We start from the raw sequence: 19,531 nt of genomic DNA, 5'->3' as shown, positions 1-19,531 counted from the left end.
GGTATGAAATCGCCGACTTGCTCTGCCCCTAAACGGAAGCCAACTGGACCGATGTAAGTGCGGAATCACGCCCTGTCTCTGTACTCCCAAATTGGGTACTTCAAGGACGTCTCCCATCCAAATACTAACCCCGGTTGACCCTGCTCAGTGTTGGACTGGATGGGCCACTGGCCTGATCCAACATGGCTGCTCTTATGTTCTTATGTGACACAGACTGTTGGACTGGAGGGGCCATTGGCCTGATCCAACAGGGCTTCTCTTATGTTCTCATGTGACACAGAGTGTTGGACTGGATGGGCCATTGGCCTGATCTAACATGGCTGCTCTTATGTTCTTATGTGACACAGACTGTTGGACTGGAGGGGCCATTGGCCTGATCTAACATGGCTTCTCTTATGTTCTTGTGGGATGTGAGGATGGGTTCTCATGGATTAAAAACTGGTTAAATGACAGAAAGCAAAGAGTAGGACCAATTTCACACTAGACTTTTAACCCTGGTTTAGCTCTGTCCCCAAACTGACATTCTTCACTAGCATCAGAGAATCAGAGAAACCAACACTATGACTCTGTAATAATTTTGCTGGACTCTAAGATTTGACAAATTTTCTAATAGTTTTCCCCACAAAAAAAAACGTGAAAATAACCAAAACATATAAAGCAGACAGATGGAAATCTTCCTCATGCCACTGTAGCCACAGAGGAAAAAGTAATTTAAAAAGTATGAAGGGAATAAGGTTTTGACAATTATAATTCAAGAACCATTTGAAGGTAGATGCTGAGCTGATAGAATTTCATACACCTTTCAGTGATTTCGGGGGGTGCGTGGCATGTGCAAATGAGTTGTACTAATGAGCTCCAGCACCTCTTTTTTTACAAAACGACCCCTGATTTTAACTCTTTTAAAAATTGTATTAATGATGTATGGTTGGGGTGTGTGTGTTGATTTTAATGTTTTTATAATGCAATTCTATCATGCATGTTTTAAATTGTTGGTGCCTTGGGAGCCCTTGTATTGCAGACAGGCAGGATACAAATTATATAAATACATACATTTTGTAAATGAAAAAAAAAAGTCTAATAAGCATGGCCACCATGGGTGGCAGTACAAAATTCTGGGAGCCTAAATCCTACCAGTAACGCACCATTCTAGTGAGCAAAGTCTGAAGCCCTCCTCCAGCCAAAGGAGCACTTAAGATGGATGAAGAATTCTTTGGTTGGCGCCATACCAGTAGTGACATATTTGTTCTAATCAGAGTGGACTGGCCATTTGACTTCCAAGACAATTTCCCAATGGGCCACTGCTGACTAGAAGCAAGCCAAGCCACGCTCCAGCAACTCTGTCTATGCCTCAGAGGCTGCATGGCTCAGACCCTTCATTACTAATGCTCATTAGCAGGGCCACCTAACTTAGCTTGTCCCAGAGTTTTCACTTCCTGTACCACTCCTGGTTCTACTCAAGTATCTTGTGTATGTTCTTAAAAACTTATGAGGGGACAGAGACACCTGTGTCTGGAGCCCATGAAACCCATGTCTGGAGCTCTTGACAATCTTCTGATAGGATCTGAAATGGTTCACTCTTTTTCAACCTTTCCAGCATTTCCTTAAAGTGCAGCCTTTCACATTCTACCTTCTAAGAGTTTCATATCGTCTATTGTTTCCCGCAGGGCTTTTTTTTTTTTAAGAAAAAGCCCAGCAGGAACTCATTTGTATATTAGGTCACGCCACTGTTTCACACAGGACTTTTTGTAGGAAAAAGCCCAGAAGGGAACTCATTTGCATATTAGGCCATACCCGCTGATGCCAAGCCAGCTGGAACTCTGTTCCTGTGTGTTCCTGCTTAAAAAAAAAAGTCCCGGTTTCCCCGCCCATCTTCTTGACAAGTTGGAAGCCTCAGGCCATTTGAGAAGAGTTACTACTCCACTCCACATTTTCTTTTAGGTATAGACAATTGTTATTAGTAACATATGGTAGCAAATCTATATCAATACCTTACAACTTAAAAAGAAAAATTTATCTACCCCATATCTTACTTTTCCCCCACCCCTCCCCCTATTATTTGACCCCCGCCAGTGTTATTAACGTAAAAAAAAAATTAAAGGTACCTTTAACTATTAAAAAAAACAAAAGTTATATTCTTCTTTTAAAACTTAATCATTATCAAAAATTGTCCAATGTCTTTATTTTCCACTCTTTTTCTACGTATCTTCTGAACTTCTTCCACTCCTTCTTAAAAACTTCCAAATCATAGTCTCTTGATATTCTTGTTAATTTGTCCATTTCACTCCATGTCATAACTTTTATAATCCAATCCCATTTCTCTGGTATTTTTTCTTGCTTCCACAACTGCGCATACAATGTCCTAGCGGCTGAGAGCAAGTACCTGATTCAAGTTCTATCTTCTTTTGGAAATGTTTCCATTTGTAGTCCCAACAGAAAAGTCTCTGCAACTTTGTTAAACTCATATCCCAAGATCTTAGAAATCTCTTGCTGAATCATCTGCCAAAACATTTTAGCTCTTTCACAAGTCCACCACATATGGTAGAAAGAACCTTCACTCCACATTTTCTGTAGTGTCACAGAGGAGGGTGAAACCATCTCTGGAATAATTTGCAGTAGATGATATTCCTTTTTTAAAGGGGAGAGGGGCAGATACCACTGGTGTGAATCTGAGCCATAATCCAATTGCAGGTCTCAATCTACAGCTGAAGACTCGTTAGAATTAACATATGAAGCTGCCTTATACCAAGTCAGATCTTTGGTCCATCCACTTTAGTCCTTCACACCCCAAAGAAGAACCAGGCCAACAAACCTGACTTACATCTGAAACATCAGGAGGACAGGAACTTTTTTTTTTAAAGAAGTCTTTTAGCATGAAGGGAGGGGATTGTAGCTCAGTAGTAGAGCATGGGGAGGGACTGTGGCTCAGTGGTAGAGCATCTGCTTGGAAAGCAGAAGGTCTCAGGTTCAATTCCCGGCATCTCCAGAAAAGGGTCCAGGCAAGTAGGTGTGAAAAACCTCAGCTTGAGACCCTGGAGAGCAGGGGAGGGACGGTGACTCAGTGGTAGAGCATCTGCTTGGGAAGCAGGAGGTCCCAGGTTCAATCCCTGGCATCTCCAAAAAAAGGGTCCAGGCAAATAGGTGTGAAAAACCTCAGCTTGAGACCCTGGAGAGCCGCTGCCAGTCTGAGAAGACAATACTGACTTTGATGGACCGAAGGTCTGATTCAGTGTAAGGCAGCTTCATATGTTCATATATGTTCATCTTCTATACCTACTTGAGGTCCTAGGTTCAGTCCTTGGCATCTCCAGCTATAAAGGATCAGGTACCTCTCTGATACCATGAAGCCAGCCAGAGTAGACAATGCTGACTCCAGCAGACCAAGACTCAGGATAATGCAGCTTCCTGTAGTCCAAGTCATCCCGTTTGCCTATCTGTTTCAGTATTACTTCTATTGATTGGTAGTGGCTCTCCAAATATGGGCCTTTCCTAGAATCCTTTCAGGTAGAGATGTCAAGGACTGAATCTAGGATTTCTGCTCGCAAAGCAGATGTCTTACCACTGAACTATACCCTTTCTATATTCAGGCTGGTCCACCCATCAGATCAATTGTCAAGCTCTTTTGCCAACAGCTTAGATGTACATCAGCTACAAATTGGGTTTTTAATGTGCTGTCCCCTACCTAGAAAAATAGCTGCCTCCCTGAAGCTGTCAGAACGTGTGCACCTTGCTGCTTGGGGGAGGGGGAAGCATGGGACAGGAGAGAGAAGCAGGGAAACAAACTTGAAAAGTCCTCTCAACAACACACCAGAGAATCAGTTGGTACAGAAGTGGCGCTGAAAAAAAGATTTGGCACCAGTTAGTTCTGCATCAAAAAGACACATCGCAAAGATGCCCTCACACTTCTGGTCAAGCTGGATCTTGGACTCCACCTCCGGTTGGTCTGAGACCAGCTGCTATCTACGTTCTGGATCTCTCTGACCAAACTGATTGGCTTTTCCAGCCTCTAGAAGGTCAAAACTGCCCCCTGCAGAAGAGGGACAAAAAGGGCCAGATCCAGAGACTCCCTCTGGCAGCCTTTGAACCTCCAACAGCACTGCTTCTCTGACAGCTGCATGAACTGTTGTGTGAAGGGTTAATCCCCTCTCCAAACAAGCTGCCTGAATACTCTCTCTGGGAAAAGATTTTGACATTCCCAAAGGCTGGCTCTGGGTTTCCCAGAGACAGGGCAGCTTTGGCCATCTTCGGAACCCAAGGGAGACAACAACAAGAGTGGATGCAGCCGTGCTACAGGGATGGGAATAACTGAGGCCTGTCACAAGAAGACTGCTGGACCACCCCTAAGGAGAGAGAGGAGTAGCAGATCCGGATTGATGACTGAGCAGGCTTTGGATTTTGCAGCGCTTGCCAGCTCAAAGCAAGTCAAGGACTTCTGTTGAAGGGAATTTGGACTTTCAGAGACTTTCTTGTAGTTGATGACAGAGGAGGGAAATTTGGACACAGTTTTTTTGCGTTTTTTTTTTTAAGTCCCAGAAAGGAAGAATCTGCCGAGGACGGCTGCACAAGCTCTCAAATGCCTTCTTAGGCGGGCGCTTTGGGGAAGGCATATATTTCAGGGTAGAAGATCAGCTAAGTACTACTAGTACCCTGTTTCCCTGAAAATAAGACCTACCCAAAAAATAAGCCCTAGCAGGATTTCTATGCATTTGTTAAATATAAGCCCTACCCCGATAACAAAACCTAGTGATGGGCGTGGCTATGCAGCGTATCTGCATAGCCACGCCATGCATTTCGGAGCGGTGAGGAAGACTGAAATACCTTTTATCTGCTACAACTCCTTAGATTGTTGTATCGTACTTAATAAAAAATAAAACAGCCCCTGAAAATAAGCCCTAGTGTGTCTTCTTGAGAAAAAACAAATATAAGGCAGTGTCTTATTTTCGGGGAAACACGGTAGTAATTGCTGTTGTGGCCATCGAGTTGCAGCCAACTCACGGCAACCCCATCGGGTTCTCTAGGCAAAAGACGTTCAGAGCTAGTTTCCCGTCAGCCACCTCTGCATCATGACCCTGGACTCCGTTGGCACTCTCCCATTCAAATACGAACCAGGGCTTCCAAAATCTGATGCTAACCTGGGCTACCCAGATCACGGTAAGCCAATATAGATGTAATGTTTCTAGGGTTGAACGTGAACCTGTGAGACGGGGTTTCAAATCCCCACTCTGCCCTGGCAGCTCTCTGGGTGATTTTGGACTAGTCGCATAATGTCAGCTTAATGTACCTTAGAGTATTGTTACAGACAAGGTAATGCCCTAAGGAGCCCTAAGTTCCTTGGAGGAAGGATGCTATTAAAAATGTATTAGGCAAGCACGGGATTTATTTATTTATTTATTTATTTCATTCGATTTATATCCCGCCCTACCCCACTGAAGCGGGCTCAGGGCGGCTTACAGCATAAAACTCTAACAATAAATCAGTTTAAAATACATTAATAATTTATACAGTAAAATACATAAAAACACATTTATCAATATACCATGCTACATCTTCCTTAAAAGTCGGTTCTTCAAGTATTCCAATGTTCAGATATGCTGATGTTCACGAATTTGGATATTCAGATATCGGTCAGTTGTATGCCAACCAGAAGAGGGTTGTCTTACAGGCCCTGCGGAACTGTCCGAGATTCCGCAGGGCCCTCACCTCCTCCGGGAGCTGGTTCCACCAACAGGGGGCTGCAATCGAAACGGCCCTGTCCCTAGTTGTTTTCAGACGGGCCTCCTTTGGCCCAGGGATTGTAAGGAGGTTCTGAGACCCCGATCTCAGCACTCTCTGGGGAACATGTGGGGAGAGACGGTCCCTAAGGCAGGCAGGTCCTAGGCCATAGGCCTAGGTCCTAGGGATGTGGGAAGAACCAGCCCACCATGTAAGATCTTTTTCTCAAGGCCTTATCTGTGTGCCCCTGCCTGCAGAGCTGAGGTGGGTGAAGACTAGAGACAGGCTTTTTTCATGGGAGGGCACAGAGGCTTTCGAGTTCCCAGGCTCCCGTGCCTTGCTTTTTAACCAGGCTTTTGACTGACAGGTTTCATCTGTTTTAGCTGCTTTTATAGTCTGCTTCTAGCCTGGAGATTGTTTTAAGGATACAATTTTCAGCAGCTGAATGTTATTCTTTGCTGTTTTTTATGCTCCTGGTTTATTTTATTGCTGATAATTTCTAGCATTTTAATGGTTTAATTTTTTTAAAACTTTGTAACCTGCCTCAAGCATGTATCTGAAGAGGCAGGATATAAATTTTCCCAATAAAGTAAGTAACAATAAAGTAAATCTTAACTTGCGTGGATGGGGGAGAACAATGTTATAAGCCACTTTGATCCTTTATGCAGGAGGAAAAGTAATGTGTAAATAATTGTTGTTCAGTCGCACAGTTGAGTCCGACTTTTGCGACCCCATGGAAAAAATCACGCCAGGCCCTCCTGTCTTCCACCATCCTCCGAAGTCTGCTCAAATTTGTGTTTGTTACATCAGTAACACTGTCCAGCCATCGCATCTTTTGCCGTCCCCTTCTTCTTTTGCCTTCTGTCTTTCCTAGCATCAGGATCTTCTCCAGGGAGTGATCCCTTCTCATTTGGTGGCCAAAGTATTTGAGCTTCAGCATCTGACCTTCCAGCGAACAGTCTGGGTTGATTTCCCTTAGGACTGACTGATTTGATCTTCTTGCAGTCCAAGGGACTCTAAAGAGTCTTCTCCAGCACCACATCTCAAAAGCATCTATTCTTCTGCACTCGGCCTTCCTTATGGTCCAGCTCTCACAGCCATACATTACTACTGGGAATACCATCGCTTTGACTAAACTGACTTTTGTTGGCAGAGTGATGTGTCTACTTTTTATTATACTGCCCAAGTTTGCCAATAACTGTCCTCCCAAGGAGCAAATGTCTTTTAATTTCATGGCTACAGTCACCATCTACAGTGATCTTGGATCCCAGAAATGTGAAGTCTGTCTCTACTTCCATGTCTTCCCCTTCTATTTGCCAAGGTGTGATGGGGCCAGTTACCATGATCTTAGTTTTTTTGATGTTGAGTTTCAAGCCTACTTTTGTGCTCTCCTCTTTCACCCTCAACAAGAGGTTCTTTAGGTCCTCCTCACTTTCTGCCATTAGAGGAGTGTCATCTGCATATCTGAGGTTGTTGATGTTTCTCCCAGCAATCTTAATTCCGGCTTGTGCTTCATCCAGGCCAGCATTCTGCATGATGGACTCTGCATATACATTAAATAAGCAGGGTATCAATATACATCCTTGTTGAACTCCTTTTCCTATTCTAAACCAATCAGTTGTTCCATATCCCGTTCTGACCGTTGCTTCTTGACCCTTATACAGGTTTCTCAGGAGACATGTGAGGTGGTCTGGTACTCCCATCTCTTTAAAGACTTGCCACAGTTTGTTGTGATCCACACAATCAAAGGCTTTAACATACTCAATGAAGCAGAAATAGACTTTTTTTGATACTCCCATGCTTTCTCCATAATCCATCGAATGTTGGCAATTTCATCTCTAGTTTCTCTACCTCTCCGAAACCCAGTTTGAACTTCTGGTAGTTCTCGATCAACATACTGCTGAAGCCTAGCTTGTAGGATCTTTAACATGACCTTGCTGGCATGTGAAATGAGTGCAATGGTGTGATAGTTTGAACATTCCTTGGCATTACCCTTCTTTGGGATTGGAATATAAACTGATCTTTTCCAATCCTGTGGCCACTGTTGTGTTTTCCAAATTTGTTGACAAAATGTGTGCATTACTTTAACAGCATCATCTTTTAGGTCTTAGAATAGCTCAGCTGGGATACCATCATCTCCGCTCACTTTGTTGTTAGTAATGTTTTCTAAAGCCCATTTGACTTCACACTCCAGGATGTCTGGCTCAAGGTCATCAATTTCACTGTCATGGTTGTCTGGGACATTGAGATCCTTCATGTATAATTCTTCTGTGTATTCTTGCCACCTCTTCCTGATCTCTTCTACTTCTGTTAGGTCCCTACCATTTTTGTCCTTTATCATGGCCATCTTTGCACGAAACACTCCCTTGATTTCTCCAATTTTCATGATCTCTTGTCCTTCCCATTCTATTATTTTCCTCTATTGTTTTACATTGTTCCTTCAGGAAGGCCTCCTTATCTCTCCTTGCTGTTCTCTGGAAATTTGCATTCAGTTGGCTGAATCTTTCCTTTTCACCTTTGCCTTTCGCTTTCCTTCCTTCCTCAGCTATTTGTAAAGCCTCATCAGACAGCCACTTTGCTTTCTGGCATTTCTTTTTCTTTGGGATGATGCTGATTGCTGCCTTCTGTACAATGTCACAAACCTCCGTCCATAGTTCTTCAGGCACTCTGTCTATCAACTCTAGTTCCTTAAACCTATTCTTCACCTTCACGGTATATTCATAAAGGATGTGATCAAGGTCAAACCTGAATGGCCTAATGGCTTCCCCAGTTTTCTTCAGTTTAAGCCTGAATTTTGCAATGAGTAGCTCATGATCTGAGCCGCAGTCAGCTCCAGGTCTCTTTTTTGCTGACTGTAAGGAGCTTCTCCATCTTTGACTGCAGAGTATATAATCAATCTGATTTCTGTGTTGCCCATCAGGTGATGTCCATGTGTAAAGTCACCTTTTAGGTTGTTGGAAGAGGGTGTTCGCTATGACCAGCTTGTTCTCTTGAGAAAACTCTATTAGCCTTTGCCCAGCTTCATTTTGTTCTCCAAGGCCAAACTTGTCAGTTGTTCCAGTCACCTTTTGACTTCCTACTATGGCATTCCAGTCCCCCTATGATGAGGAGGACATCCTTTTTTTGGTGTTAATTGTAGAAGGTGTTGTAGATCTTCATGGAACTGGTCCACTTAAGCCTCTTCTGCATCAGTGGCTGGGGCATAGGCTTGGATTACTGTGATATTAAATGGTTTGCCTTGGATACAGACCGAGATCATTCTGTCATTTTTGAGATTGTATCCTATTACTGCCTTCCTCACTCTCTTGTTAACTATAAAGGCCACACCATTTCTTCTACAGGACTCTTGGCCACAATAATAGATGTAGTAATCCTCTGAGTTAAATTCACCCATTCCCGTCCATTTTAGTTCACTGATTCCCAAGATGTCGATGTTCAGTCTTGCCATCTCTTGTTTGACCACATCTAGCTTACCTTGATTCATAGATCTTACATTCCATGTTCCGATGCTGTATTGTTCTTTGCAGCATCAGACCGTTCTTTCGCTATTTGTAAATAATTACAAATAGTTCATTGCCCTAGAAGACCACATTCCACATTGTTCTTAGGAAACCAGCAAAGCATTTTGGAAATTTGAGGCCAAGAAACAACCCAATTGCTGCACTGCCTTGGCCCTTTCAAGTCTTACAATCAAGAACCAAGAACTGGAACCAGATACTGTTTCCAGCTGGGAAGTTGCTTGCCAAGGATCAGCCTCTTGTCAGTCATTTAGATGTCCAAACATTGCTGGTGCCATAGTGTGTTTGCACTGCAGCAAGGTCATGGAGAGGGAGGGAGGGGGGGGGGAAGGATACCATTTACCACCAGGTATCTGATCTCTTTATCCTAGCCGTATTGTCTCAGCTATCTCTTTTGTTTGCTCCTTAGTTTCCTTGAGAAGTCAATGTGCTGTCTGATAAAAAAAAAAACCCTGACACGTGGTTTGATCACTAAAGGTGGTGACAGAGAAGCAGACAAGAAGGGCTTAACGGAGGATCATCAAGGTGACAAAAGGGCTCACATACCCTTTTGGCTCAACCTGGCATAAAGCAGGAAGAATGGCAGCAAGGGGGATGGAGAGCTGCCAGTGAAAGCTGGAGAGAAGAACTGACTCTTCAGAACCTTCAGTCCTTTCAAAGAGAGAACGTTGGGTGTGTCCTAAGAGGGCAAGCAAAGGTTTGGGAGGAAAATATTTGACAGCTTCATCCAAATAGAACCAGGAAATGAGAGTAGCTTTATTGACTTCTTTTTGTGTAATAAGGTATTTCTCATGGAGACAGGTGGCATTGTCAATGGTGTGAAGTTCTGGTTTTGCTTCATCTATTGGCATGCCTTCAGTTAAGTGCGCTTGCACTGTTGCATGGTGGGACTGGTAAACACACTCTGAGACCTTTTTGTGCTTAAGTTCTTTGGTTTACAAGAATGGTTATTCCTGCTCGATTTGGAGGCTGACCACCGTCTGTATCATTTTGATCAAAATTCCTGACGATATTACATAAAAGTGGAACGTAATGCAGCGCGTATAGCTGAACTTAGAGCGGATGGAAAAGTGGCAAGTTGGAAACTCTGAGTGTATGTCATCTTACTGACCAGTGCAATGTTGCTATCAGCCTTCTAGGGGTTATCCACAATCATCGACAAGATGTTCAGATAATGAAGCCACAATCTTATCTTAGTCTTCAAAGGGCATTTATACAGATTCCTCAAAGTACACCGAAATCTCATTTCCCCAGTATTTAAAACAGAATATCTTATTTCTGGGGAAATATGATTTCCCCCTCCCATCAGGCCCCCACACAATAAACACCTGTACAAAATACTTAATACTCCTGTATGGTTTATACTACAAACACCTATCGTATACCTACGAACACCCACAAACACCTATTGGATAATGCCTGTGAAATCACTGATGGCAAGAGAAATTAATATGCTCACTACAAAGCTTTAAAAAAAAAAAATCTTCGGGAAGTGTGTTCCCTTATTATTCTGCTGCAAGCACTTGCTGGTTACCACTAGGCTGGGGAGACTTCAAAAGGTGCCTTTACGTTTCAGGAATTGAGATGGGAAATGTCGATTTCAGTCAAACGAAAGGAAAAAGCAAAATCCAGGGAGCTCTTTCGAGTTTCAGAGACCAGCTTGGATATTTGTAAAGGGAATATGGCAACTGGGTTTGAGCAAAATCATCTTTCCAGACTGCCCAGCCTCCCCCATCCATTATATGGGGACTGCATACTGTATTATGAGTGACTTAAAAGAATACTCACGCACATAAAAGAACAGTTGTGGCGTACAATATAGCATCATATGGGTAAAACCTACACTGTCAGATTTTAGGATGTATAATAATAATAATAATAAATTTATTTTTATATCCCGCCCTCCCCTGCCAAGGCAGGCTCAGGGCGGCTCACAGGACATGGTGTATACCATGATTACAGTAAAATACAATCATTACTATAAAAGACAGTTAAAATATAGTTAAGTTACATTCATAAATTAAGTTAAATAAAACAGTTAAAACCATTATAGATTATAAATTAAGGTGCTACAGTTCGATATATGTATAGGATGGCTAGATGTCATTAGCCGGGTTCCATCTTAAAAGCAAGTCGAAAGAGGACGGTTTTGCAAGCCCTGCGAAACTGATTTAGGTCTCGCAGGGCTCGCACCTCCTCTGGTAGCTGATTCCACCACTGGGGAGCCATTGTTGAGAAGGCCCGGTCCCTCGTTGTTTTCAGTCTGGCCTCCTTTGGTCCAGGGATTTTTAAAAGATTTTGAGAACTAGATCTCAGTGCTCTCTGAAAAACATATGGGGAGAGGCTGCATCCAACTATTACAAAAAGCCACCATTTCTTTGTGCTGCGCTTGTCCACAAATCCTCAGCCTTGTAAACTCCCAACATCGTGACCAGAGTAAATTTGGGTTTAAAATCCACAAGTTAAGGTTTAAAATCCATAATTAAAGCCAGGATAAATCGCTACAATAGTAACATGCAGAAAAAAATCCAAGTGGGCAGCTGTGGAGCAGCAGAACGAAGTAGGAGTCAAGTGACACCTTTAAGCCCAACCAAGTTTTATTCAGAATGTAAGCTTTTGTATGCTCTAAGTCCGACGAAGTGCGCTTAGAGCACACAAAAGCTTACATTCTGAATCAAACTTTGTTGGTATTAAAGGTCCACTTTACTCCTACTTTGTTCAACATACAGATAAGGTAGAAACCTTCTGAGCGATACCATAAGATGTCGGGTTCTCAGCTACAGGGCTGGATTGACAGCAGGGAAGGCCGAAATATGGAGTTTGGGGCCCCTGACTGCCTCAAGTCAAAGTCCAGCAGAACAGATCTGCTTTGCAAGCCTGCAGAATTGTAATAAATTCTGCAAGACCCTAATCTCAAGCAGAAGTTTGTTCCACCAGGCTGGGGCCGAGGCCAAAAAACCCCTGGCTCCAGCTGAGGCTCGTTGGACATCCTTTGGGTCAGGGATAACCAGAAGGCGATCAGTTGAGCATAGAGCTCTGCATGGCACATACAGGAAGAGACAGTGCCTGAGATATGCAGGTCCATGGCTGTCTAGGGCTTTAAAAGTCAGCACTAGAACACTGAATTTGATCCAGTACTCTATAGGCAGCCAGTACAGTCTGCAGAGCATTGACTGGATGTAAGCCCACACAGGCATCACTATCAGCACACCTCCTGCCACATTCAGCACCAGGGTCAGGCTAACGAGCACCTCTGCATAGAGCGAGTTACAATAACCGTCGGGAAGTGACCATTGAATGGATCACTGTGGAAAGGTCCTGGGAAGTGAGATGGGGAACTAGTTGCTTGACCAGCTAAAAATGATAAAAGGCTGATCTCGCAACTGTGGCAACCTTGGCCTCCAGAGAGAGAGAGAGAGAGAGGAATCCAGGATGACCCCTAGACTCTTCACCCTCACTGCTGGCACCAAAGGTGCCCCAACAAGGGTTGGGAGCTGGAATTCCAATTCGAAATCCCCATGACCCAGGTACAGGACCTCCGTCTTGACTGGATTGAGTTTCAGCAGGCTCTGTTTAAGCCAGTCCACCATGACTTGTAATGCCCGAGCCTGCGCCTCTGGGGCAGAGTCTGGCCATCCATCCATAAGCAGATAGAGCTGGGTATCATTGGTATATTGGTTCTTTTCAAAAGTACAATTTGGGAAGTTCTCACCATTGCCCTGTTGACAACATTTCAATGACATCCTGTTTAGGCAGACAAATTCCATTCAAATATAAGCCCAAACCCAATAAGTTCCAACTTCCATGATGACGATATACGTACTTTTTTCTCAACTATTACGCCAAATCCAATTGGTTCTGGCTGATGCATCGCTAGCTGGAAATTCTGTTTCACATCCACGTTATATCGAAGTCAGAACTCCACATCAAAAACATTACTAGAGAGCCAGTTTGGTATAGTGGTTAAGTGTGCTGACTCTTATCCGGGAGAACCAGGTTTGATTCCCCCACTCCTCCACTTGCACTTGCTGGAATGGCCTTGGGGCAGCCATAGCTCTGGCAGAGGTTGTCCTTGAAAGGGCAGCTGCTGTGAGAGCCCTCTCAGCTTCACCCACCTCACAGGGTTTCTGTTGTGGGGGATGGAGATAAAGGAGATTGTGAGCCACTCTGAGACTCTTGAGTGGAGGGCGAAATATAAATCCAATGTCTTCTTCTTCTTCTATTATACCATGGCATCCACCAGTACATTTCTTGGGGCAGTGACCACTCTGTGGCCAATCAAATTTGGATCCAGTGGTTGCAGCCATCACTGTCAGAAACCTCCTGCAGCTTACTCCCATCACCAGTCATGTGACTTGCCTGGGAAGAGGGGGGGCGGGGGTAGCAGTTACTTTACAAAGTGCTGGTTATTACCTTTAAAGCCCTATATGGCCGAGGACCTGCCTACCTTAGGGACCGTCTCTCCCCATATGAACCCCAGAGAGCACTGAGGTCAGCAGGGAAGAACCTGCTGACTATCCCCGGGCCGAAAGAGGTAAAACTACAGAGTACCCGTGCCCGGGCCTTCTCTGTTATGGCTCCACACATATGGAACCAGCTTCCGGAAGATACGCGGGCCCTGCGGGATTTTGAGCAGTTCCACAGGGCCTGCAAGACCATCCTTTTTCGGATGGCCTTCACCGACTAAAGAGAGAGGACTGCTAAGTAAACTTACCATCTATTGTAATAGCACCAGCATATTAATTTTATCAATTTTAGAATTTTAATTAAATTGTTAAATTAGTCCTTGTTTTAAATATCATTGTATAATTTAATGTATTGATTTACGTTGTTAGCCGCCCTGAGCCTGCTCCGGCGGGGGAGGGCGGGATATAAATAAGATGATGATGATGATGATGGTGATGATGATGATGATGATGATGATGATGATGATGATTTGCCTGCCTATCCAGCGCTGATGCTGCAGCCAAGCTAGGGTTGCCAAGTCCAATTCAAGAAATATCTGGGGACTTTGGGGGTGGAGCCAAGCTAGGGTTGCCAAGTCCAATTCAAGAAATATCTGGGGACTTTGGGGGTGGAGCCAGGAGACTTTGGGGGTGGAGGCAGGAGACATTGGGGGCGGAGCCAGGAGCAAGGGTGTGACAAGCATAATTGAACTCCAAGGGAGTTCTGGCCATCACATTTAAAGGGACAGCACACCTTTTAGAAAGCCTTCCTTCCATAGAAAATAATGAAGGATAGGGGCACCTTCTTTTGGGGCTCATAAAATTGGACCCCCTGGTCCAATCCTTTTGAAACTTGGGAGGTATTTTGGGGAGAGGCACTAGATGCTATACGGAAAATTTGGCACCTCTACCTCAAAAAACAGCCCCCCCCACAGCCCCTGACACCCGCGGATCAATTCCCCATCATTCCCTATGGGAATCGTTCCTGGAGGTGCATAATGGCTGTGGGGGTGGAGCTTCCCCCGCCGGCCAGCTGGCTGGGGGAGGGGGGAAGCCTGTAAAACCAGGGGATCCCCCGCTGGGACCTGGGGATTGGGAAGCCTAAACCAAGCCAGGCATGCATAAGTAGTTCTGGTCAGGATGGTGGGAAGAGACCTTTTGTAGGTCATTTCCAGGCTGTTTTCACACACACCCCATTTCCCCTACCCTCCTAGTAGTCGCAGATTCCCCAAGAACATAGCCCCAGTGAATGGTGAGAGTTTACTGTGCTTTTTTAAAAAATAGATATATATGGGCAGATTAAAACATGACTCAGCTGTCATGAATGTTTAATTAGAAATTATTTTAAAAGAGAGGATAAATAGTGTCATCCCAAATCGAGCTATGTAACCCTTTTAAGATCAATGACTGCGGTGGGTTTCGGATTGAACGGCACCCCTCACATTAGCCCTCACCTCTAAGAATACTTCAGATTCTTTCCCTCACGGTCTGAAAAATCCCATCTAATTGGCAACTAGAGAAGCCATCAGCAGATCCTTAAGCAGCCAGACCCTTGATTAGATTCTGAAAAAGAAAAGTTAATCCCAGTGATAGTGAAAGGAGGACTTATTCTAGTTAGAATGGTTTCTCATTGGTATTTCACATCAGTTCCTCGGCCAGGAATCCTCAGTTTCTGGAGGCTTGAGAATTCCCCCTCTAAGCGGACATCCCTTTCCAAGAACCTGAGGTTAGCCTGGTATGATCAGCATCTGTTCCAGCTACGTACTCCCACTCTGCTGATTGTTCCATTCTCCAGCTTTGACTCAATGGCATTTAGAATACTACTGCATTCAAATCCTGCCTACTTTTGTTCTTCGCTTTTAAATTGGGGTGGAGGGGTACTTAAGAGTTTGGGAGTACTTAAGAGCTTGCTTTGCAATCCAGGGCCCAGATGGCCATTTTTTTCATGTAACAATTTACTTATAACTCCAATTAAGGGTCTATCCACAGAAGATACTTTTTCTTAGAAGAGTAATTGACTGTATAGGAAAGGGGTAACACTCGTAGTAGAGGGCCATTTAATGTTTAGAAAGGTCTCATATGGAGTGGATATACAATGCCGAGGAAAAATTACCTACTGGAGACAAGGTGGCGCTAAGGGGGAAGAGGAACAGGGTACTAATGAGAGTTAAGCAAGGAAATGAACCACGATCTTGTGACACCTTTCAAGACTACTAAATTTACTGAGCCCCACGCTTGCATGTGCTGTAGCTGGTAGGTTATAGCTCACACAAGTCCACGCTACAAGAAACGCGTTACTCTTTAAAGTACCACAGGAGACTTCCTAATGCAATCCTCACTGTTAGTTATTTCATCTGCAGCAGTCGGAACGCCACTAGCTCACTGAAATTAAGCAAGCAAGGCACAGATTTGTGGATTTTTGAAGCTACCCTTGAGTTTATTTGTATAGGGGAGCAAGGGCTTTCCTAAAAACCGCTTTCATAACAAATTACTGATTTAGACGATTTTTTTTAAGAAGCATTTAGTGTGACCCAGCCTCCCCATTCGTTCGAACACTGCACCTCCGAGCTTTTGAGGGAGTCAGAGGAGCTATTTGGCATCACCACTGAAAGCCAAGAAAGCAAGTTCACAGCTCACCCACTGGCTTGCTTGCTCTTTCTTTTTCTTTCTTTCTTTCCTTCTTTCTTTTTTTCTTTCTCTTTGTCTTTCTTTCTTTCTTACACCCACTGGCTTTCTTTCTTTTCCTCCCTCCCTTTACTCCTCTTTCTTTCTTTCTTTTTCTCTTTTTCTTTTCTTTCTTTTCCTCCCTCCCTCCCTTTACTCCTTTCTTTCTTTTTCTCTTTCTTTCTTTTCTTTATTTTCCTCCCTCCCTCCCTTTACTCCTTTCTTTCTTTCTTTCTTTCTTTTTCTCTTTCTTTCTTTTCCTCCCTCCCTCCCTTTACTCCTTTCTTTCTTTCTTTCTTTCTTTTCCTCCCTCCCTCCCTTTACTCCTTTCTTTCTTTCTTTCTTTCTTTCTTTTTCTCTTTCTTTCTTTTCCTCCCTCCCTCCCTTTACTCCTTTCTTTCTTTCTTTCTTTCTTTCTTTCTTTCTTTCTTTCTTTCTTTCTTTCTTTCTTTCTTCTTCCTTCCTTCCTTCCTTCCATTAAGCTTACATCCCGCCCTCTCCGCAGGCGGACTCAGGGCGGCTCACAACATTGCATTTCTACCATTAAAACCAATAAAGCATATAAAACACAATTGCATATTGAATGATTTAAAACCATTTCATGGTGCTGCATTAATACGGTTCCTTAACGGTTCCACGTGACAAATATGATCTTAATAGCTTCTTTCGGACGCTGGGGCTCTGCAAGGGACTCAGAAGCAGGCCAGAAGCAATGCTTTGTGGCCCCAAAACAGATGGGCTCCTTTAAACAGACACCCACCGACCCACCCCCAGCGCGGCAAAAAGAACTTCCCAAGCAAAGGGGGGAAACCCCCTGCAACACCGGCGCGAGCTCCCATTCGGGTCCTTCCGCGAAGCCCCGCCCGCTTCCCGCCTCAGCCCCTTCTCATTGGCTGCTCGGCGAGGTCCCAGCTGGGCGGCTATGGCTGCGGGAAGGTTGCCTTGGCCACGCATCTCTGTGTGAATGCAATGACGTCCGCAAGGCTGGCGCCAGGCTGTCTGGAGCTGCGAGTTAGATCAACACAGCTGGAGGGACAGGGACACAGCTGGGCAAAGGGAGCAGATTCCTTAACAAAAAATAGGATTGTGAGAAAAGTTCTGAAACTGAGAAAAGTTCTGAAACAAAAACAGTTCAAACAAAAGCCTTAATGACATCCTTTCATTTGAAAAAAGAAAGAAATGCAAGCAGTACTGGGAGGGGGAGGGGAAGCAGGAGCGGGAAGAGAAAGTTCAGGGATGCACTCGCGCTGCCTCTTTGCTAAGCAGCCCAGCAAGATGCATGCACACAGGGCCTATTGGGAGACAGGAGGCCTGTGGGTACCAGGCTGGGTGGAGGTGTCTGGGGGGTGGGAGGAGGCAGCGCTGCAGAGTGAGCACAACTCCGCCGCCAATAAAATCATGGCGGGGATTAAAGATTGCAAGGAAAGAAACACGAGGCCCGGCTTGGAAAGGAAAGGAAAGAATGGAGGCTGCTCCCCTGCAGAATTTTAAATATCTTCAGTGCTTCTCAGCCGGTACAGGCTTAAGGCAGTTAACAGGTCACCAGAGCACAATTTAAAAAAGCAAAAACTGAACCCAGACCATGAAACCAATGCAGGCCGCTTTAGAAGTCCAATAAAAATGGTTTTTAATCCCTGGCTAGAAAGGGGAGGAAAGAGTCTGTGCGATGAACAGTAATATGCAGCCACAGTGGATCTGATCCGTCTTACTTGAAAGTAAAATCATGTAGCACCTTAAAGGACAACCTGCTCTTCGGTTGGCTTTCGTGTGGTGCCTTTTGCGCGTCCATCAGATGCAAACTGATGGCTGTTTAATTCAATTGAAGTTACTCCGAAGCAAGCATGGTTTGGACTGCTTGATCCTATCTGCATTCAATCATCACACAGCTCTCACCGGGGCTTACTCCCAAGTAAAGGTACAGAAGATTGCTGCTTTAGCATTGGCCTAACAAGTTTTGGGGTGAGTTTTTCAGTTGCATTCACTTAAACCAGCCCTATAGAATTAAGACAGGCCTTCTTTCTCAAGACCAGAGTTTCATAAGTGACTTCTGTCCAAATTTGCAGCTACCAAGGGGCTTTTAGAAATGAAAGCTTGTATTCCCTGGAAAGCGAGGACATTAATCAAAGTTTCATTTTTTTTCCCTCTTTGCTCAGGAGTGAAAATTGGCAAGGCCAAAGGTGAGATATGGAGCAACAGCTGAGTTATCCAGCACAATTGAACTCTGAACAGCAAATTTGCATGCAAATGTTCTTGTAAAGAATATTTCAGGAATGTGTACCTAGAATAACTGCAATAGATTTTCCCCCATTCCAACCTAAACACCTACAAAGCAAACATTACTATTGTAAATTCTGAAATGTAAACAGTGCTTTATAAAATCCATCGAAATTTACCATGATGGGTTGTATACACAATAGGGGGGGGGGGTGATTTCCCTCCCCCAAACTTAACCAGAAATCAATTCATGCCAAAGTAGGGGAAATGTTTTTTTGTTTTTAAAGAATCGTGATGGTGCAGAAAAAAACCCAGATTCAGATAGCTCTAGTGTAGACTGCTTGTGGCAACACGTAATTTTTTCCAGGTGTCTTTTACTTCTTTCCTCTAAAATAACACACTTTCTAAAGTTATATGCAGTCACAAGAGAGAGAGTAAGCAATGATTTGAAGACCAACTGCTAAACTGGCAGAGAAATTATATGGAAGTCATGTAAAACCCACGTTCGTAATTGACTGTGCCATCCTAAGCAGGTCTATTAAATAGGGTTTGATCTCCGAAAAGTGTTCGATTGCAGCGTTCCGTTTCCCTTAAGTCACCATGGCTAGTAGTGAATCTGTCTAAACCAGAGTGTCAAACTATTTTGTTATAAGGTCAGATCTGACATAAATGTCACTTTGTCAGGGCTGGGCCATGTGTGCCTAAAATGTAATGCCAGGTACAGAAGGATATAAACTTTATAAAGGACACAGAAAAACACAACTAAAAATATTATTATTTTTTTTTACTCAAAATATACACATGATTAAAAAATTAACACTCTTACAGTATTTCCTTAAAGTATCTTCCTGATGCCCGCCCTCCCACTTCTACCTCCCATTACTCATTAGCACTGAGACAGTATGCACAGTATTAGGGGAGGGACGGTGGCTCAGTGGCAGAGCTTCTGCTTGGGAAGCAGAAGGTCCCAGGTTCAATCCT

The sequence above is a fragment of the Heteronotia binoei genome, chromosome 17 (assembly GCF_032191835.1).
Source record: "Heteronotia binoei isolate CCM8104 ecotype False Entrance Well chromosome 17, APGP_CSIRO_Hbin_v1, whole genome shotgun sequence".
Classification (NCBI taxonomy): domain Eukaryota; kingdom Metazoa; phylum Chordata; class Lepidosauria; order Squamata; family Gekkonidae; genus Heteronotia; species Heteronotia binoei.
The sequence above is the reverse complement of the archived record's forward strand: the minus strand, read 5'-3'. Positions refer to the sequence as shown.